General features: G+C 40.5%; 1 long non-coding RNA gene across 1 annotated transcript; it reads left to right on the plus strand.

Moving 5' to 3' along the window:
- Positions 1–2,241: 2,241 nt before the first annotated feature.
- LOC142956670 (uncharacterized) lies at positions 2,242–5,087 on the plus strand. The gene is made up of 5 exons (XR_012956038.1): positions 2,242–2,678; positions 2,801–3,194; positions 3,301–3,484; positions 3,574–3,660; positions 3,983–5,087. It is a non-coding gene; the product is annotated as an uncharacterized LOC142956670 (long non-coding RNA).
- The last annotated feature ends 645 nt before the right edge of the window (positions 5,088–5,732 follow it).

Below are 5,732 nucleotides of genomic sequence, written 5' to 3' on the forward strand. Positions count from 1 at the left end.
GCTATTGCCACTCCAGCGACAGCGATGCCAACAAACACTCCTGCTTTCAGTAGACCTTTGGCACAGCGAAACCACCAACGTGTGGTCTGAGTCTCAGCAGCTGGAGCCGGCAAGACGCTCCCTTCAGACTTGACATCATTGTCATGCTGAGCCCCCTTTAGACGCTGCTCAAGTTCATTAATTTGGACCAACATGACATCATTGTCATGCTGAGCCCCCTTTAGACGCTGCTCAAGTTCATTAATTTGGACCAACATGACATCATTGTCATGCTGAGCCCCCTTTAGATCCTGCTCAAGGTCATTGATTTTGACCGACTTGACATCATTGTTTTGCTTAGCCCACTTTAGATCCTGCACAAGGTCATTCTTTTGGGCCGACCTGATATCATTACGCCACTCAAGGTCATTAATTTGGACCAACTTGATATCATTGTCATGCTGAGCCTCCTTTAGATCCTGCTCAAGGTCATTCATTTGGGCCGACTTGATATCATTACGCCGCTCAAGGTCATTAATTTGGGCCGACTTGATATCATTACGCTGCTCAAGGTCATTCATTTGGACCGACTTGATATCATTGTCATGCTGAGCCTCCTTTAGACGCTGCTCAAGGTCATTCATTTGGGCCGACTTGATATCATTACGCCGCTCAAGGTCATTAATTTGGGCCGACTTGATATCATTACGCTGCTCAAGGTCATTAATTTGGGCCGACTTGACATTATTGTCATGCTGAGCCCACTTTAGATCGTGCTCAAGGTCATTCATTTGGACCGACTTGATATCATTATGCTGCTCAAGTTCATTCATTTGAACCGACTTGACATTATTGTCATGCTCAGCCCACTTTAGACGCTGCTCAAGGTCATTCATTTGGGCCGACTTGACATTATTGTCATGCTTAGCCCCCTTTAGATCCTGCTCAAGGTCATTGATTTTGACCGACTTGACATCATTGTCTTGCTGAGCCCACTTTAGATCCTGCACAAGGTCATTCATTTGGGCCGACCTGATATCATTACGCCGCTCAAGGTCTTTAATTTGGAGCGACTTGATATCATTACACCGCTCAAGGTCATTCATTTGGACCGACTTGACATCATTGTCATGCTGAGCCTCCTTTAGATCCTGCTCAAGGTCATTCATTTGGGCCGACTTGATATCATTACGCTGCTCAAGGTCATTCATTTGGGCCGACTTGATATCATTACGCTGCTCAAGGTCATTAATTTGGACCGACTTGATATCATTGTCATGCTGAGCCTCCTTTAGACGCTGCTCAAGGTCATTAATTTGGGCCGACTTGACATTATTGTCATGTTGAGCCCACTTTAGATCATGCTCAAGGTCATTCATTTTGACCGACTTGATATCATTACACCGCTCAAGGTCATTCATTTGGACCGACTTGACATTATTGTCATGCTGAGCCCACTGAGCCTCCTTTAGATCCCGCTCAAGGGCTTTAATTTGGGCCGACTTGACATTATTGTCATGCTTAGCCTCCTTTAGATCCTGCTCAAGGTCATTCATTTGGACCGACTTGACATCAATGTCATACTTAGCTTCCTTTAGCTGCTGCTCAAGGTCATTAATTCGGACCAACATGACATAATTGTCCTGGTGTTTCACCCTTTGACGTTCCCTACATTCATTAATTTGTGCCTGATTCATATTTATCTTTCCTCCTTCCATTGTACTGGTGTCTCTTGAAAGTCCTCAATAACGGTCCTCAAAACTAAGCTCTTCAAGAAGGCGTCTGCTAAATTACTGTAATGTAATGTAACTGTTTGGATAAGTAAAGTCTGGGGTGTATATATAGAGTTTCTCTGCCTTTGATCTGGACAAATTATTGTGCCTCTCATCTCTTTGTGACGTCATGCCGTTCCATAGCGTCTGTTTCTGAACATTCTATGCGCGAGCTGTGGCCTTCTGGAGACCGAATGCGTTACCGCGGCTGCGACGAGGCTGTCCCATTTAGAAGACTCCTTCCAATGTATAAATACATGATGAAATAAATACAGAACTAATTAAATGCTGAAATAAATAAATGAAAGTTGACACCAAAACAGGACGTAAATAAATACATCTATTTCTACACTTCTGTATTCCTTTATTTATTTATTTATGTATTTCTGTGTCCGTATGTTAGTGAGGTAGGCAGTCCGAACCTCATTCTTAAGCAGGATTGGTCGAGTCGGGGAGCAAGACAGAAGCAACCGATTCCTAGCAAATCATCCCTGCAGACGACGTCAAAAAACTAGCTAGCAGCACTGATGGCTTCGACCAGGCGGCCGCTGACAGACCTGCTGCGGGATGTTTTCCATGCTAAATCCCTTGTGTAGACTAAATTACTATCGCCGGTGATGAGTGATTTATTTATTCATGCTGTGCGTCAGATCACATTCCTGTAAAGTGTGCGATGATATCGTTAGCCAACATGTTTCTTCTGCAACGTCCTTATTCTCTGATTATAGCTTATCCTCTTCACTTGATTCTAGCCGAGGTTTCAAGACCGTTCGGTCCATCCATTAGAGGGAGAAGGAGGCGAACTGTTGCTGCGCCTGCACAACTTCATTCGTACACTCACTCTTTCTGTTGTATTGAGGACAAACCGATATGCCAGAGATAAACTTGCTGCTGCAGGACTAGGGGAAAAACGTCTTACATTCCAAGGTAAGTCAGGCATCATGATTGACAGACATATTTTTCTTGAATCAAGTTACCTTTCAAAAACATTAAACGTTATTATATTTCAAGTTAGATCGGTTGTTTGTATTATTATCTTCTATTTTCAGGTAGTCATACTGATCCAGATGACTTTAGATAATTTATTTTAGAGGCATATCCAAAACTCAGACAAGGGGGAGGATTTGAGTTGCTCAAAATCTCTGGAACAACACGAAGTCGCCAACTGATCATCATACCATGTCCCAATGAGGGTTACCATGTGAGACATTTGGAAGATCCACAAACACAGATTTGGAAGATCCACAAACACAGATTGGTCACGCTACAATTTTCATCCGACCACTCCAAAGAAACCTGAATCTGGAACCCTGTATCAGTTCACCTTACAGGGAAGTGAGACAACAAGGGCCAGCAACACAAACTACTGCGTGCCACCTCAGGGACATGTGGCTGCTCCTGAGATAGTTGACCTAGATCCCACTGAGGAGAGAGGCTTCCCAGGTGTGTTACATCATTTAAACATTACATCATTTATTGCAATAAATTGTTGCTCTCTACATATCAATTCATCCAGTATTAATTGGAATAATTTAAAAACTCTTTTTAGATTGGAAAATTCTTTCAAATCCCAGTGAGGCAGCAAAGAGATTCAAAGAAGACATTTTAAGCCGGCAATGCAACTGGAAAATCATTCTATCTCACCATGGATCTTGGAGACAGTGCAGAGGACCTTTCTTTTTCTAAGATGGCTAATGTTGAGTGGGCTTGCCCCTTGACATGCACACTCGAGGGTAAATTGGTTACACATGCAAAACTAAAGATAAAAAATGATCATATATTCATTTAACTGATGTCTGTACTGTGTATTTTGCTTTTTCAGGAGATCCAGCAATTGGTGATGACGTGAGTCGCCATTTCTTTGCAAGCATCATGTCCAAACTTCAGTATGGTTTTGAGATGAATTTTGGTAAGTGAATATTCACTTTGGCTGATGGCTGGTTGTCAGCTATCGGGCTCTGTGTTTGGTTTGTTCCAGGCAACAGACATGCATGGCAACAGGCATGACAACAGATCTGTCTCTACTTACCCAGAGAATACCAAAAACCTTAAAAAACAAACAAATGTGACGCAGCTGCTGTGGCCCTGTAGGTTTCTACAGGATCACTCAAAGTATTCAGTGGCTGATTGATATTTCCTTACTAATTCTGTATGAACGTTTGAATATCTATGTCCTTTACATTCTGCACTATCAATGTTCTTTCACTTTTCTCTTTTAATTGATGTACCAGGAGGAACTCTTCTTTTTGAGGGGGAACAAGATCATCTGATTCCCTCCACTTGGCATTACCTTTTGGAGAGTGACTTCTTTGTTGTTGCTGGCCCAATGATTGGTCATTCATTCCTCCATAGTGGGCCATGCCTTGGAGGACTCAGCCCAGCTATCCTGCATGTGCTCTTTGGTGGATCCCCAGAAGAAGCCATAATAGATGTTAAGGACTGTGCTGACCTTGACATCCGTGAGAGAATCAAAGTGGTGAAATACATTTTTCCTGTAAGATTTTAATGATAAAAATTCGGGGCAAGGACAATAAAAGTAATACCTGATGTCAGAAATTTTTCTCAGATATTTATAATGCCACAATCACATAATTTACTAATTTAAACCAGTAGGGGGTGCTGAAGCAATATTAAAACCATAAACGTAAGTACATTTCTTTAAAACATGTAATTATAGTGACGGATGTCATCATGTAAAATGTGTTTTTAGAGCAAACACAGTTTTAACAGGTTCCCAACATGCTGTTTAAAAGGGATACAAAATGACATTATTTGGGATGTAGTTTGAGACCAGTGGGTGTTGTCAACCACGTGATTGATAGTTATTGACGAGTTGTCCTCTCCCTATTTGTTGTATCAAATCTGAATATTATGCAAGTCTTGAGAAATCAGGAATTCTAATCTATTCTAATTCTAATTGTCATTATTAGCTGGAGGGTACAGCAGATTTGTCATCTGAAGAAAATAACCTAATTAATGAGTTGGCACTGTTCTGGGATTTGCCTGCAGTCACATCTGACAACAGAAGATGGCTGCTGGACAAACTGCTCCTCCATGCTGACAAACTGCTCCTCGCTGTCACGCCAACTTATATTGAGAGGGGGAAAAATGAAAACATTCTAGAGTCAAACTCTCTGTAACTCAATGGTAATAAAACTGAAGTCATTTTATTTGGACCACAGCATTTGACCAACATTATATCTTCTCATCTCGGCCCTTTGACCTCTTCTGTTTAACCATTCAAATCAGGATTTAAGTGTGACAATTAAATCAATGAGGTAGGTAAATTAGGCTTAATGTTTGATAAGAATAAACCAAACATCTTTATTTTTTCAATTGTCATTATTTATTGCCTCGTGATCAACACATGCTCACTCTTCCATGTAGGTATGTTTAGTTCTTAAATGACACAAAGATAACAAGTAAATACATGATGTATACAACTAATGTAAATTAACCATGAACATGAAATATCAGATGAAATAATCAGCATTAAGTACATCTGTATCAATAACCTAATTGACAAAAGTACAGGTAAATATAACAAAATCTATGGTTTAAATACACTTATACTGCCATCTAGTGGTAGAACGGGTGAACACTTACTTTGCGTGTCCTACACTCTGCGTTCACTAAATCAACACAATACAGTGGACAAACAAATATCAGTGCCAACAGCAACATTTATGTGAACACAAAAATGACTTTGATTAAACTATATCACGAACTGTATTGCATCAAACAATGCACAGATTCATCGAACAGTTGATTCTTGCTGTGTACATGGATAAATGAAATTAAATCGCTACTACTGCTGCTAACACACTCCCATCGGCCCAGGATTATTTATTTATATTCATTAATGTATTTTCTTCTAATGTTACCCTGGTATGTGCTTGCATCACAGACTATATAATGCTAACTTAAGCATTTATTGCATACGGTCATTATATTGCCTTCACTTTTATTTTGAAATATTCT

Source organism: Anarhichas minor, unplaced genomic scaffold (assembly GCF_050575085.1).
Source record: "Anarhichas minor isolate MPS153535 unplaced genomic scaffold, ASM5057508v1 ptg000024l, whole genome shotgun sequence".
NCBI classification, from domain to species: Eukaryota; Metazoa; Chordata; class Actinopteri; order Perciformes; family Anarhichadidae; genus Anarhichas; species Anarhichas minor.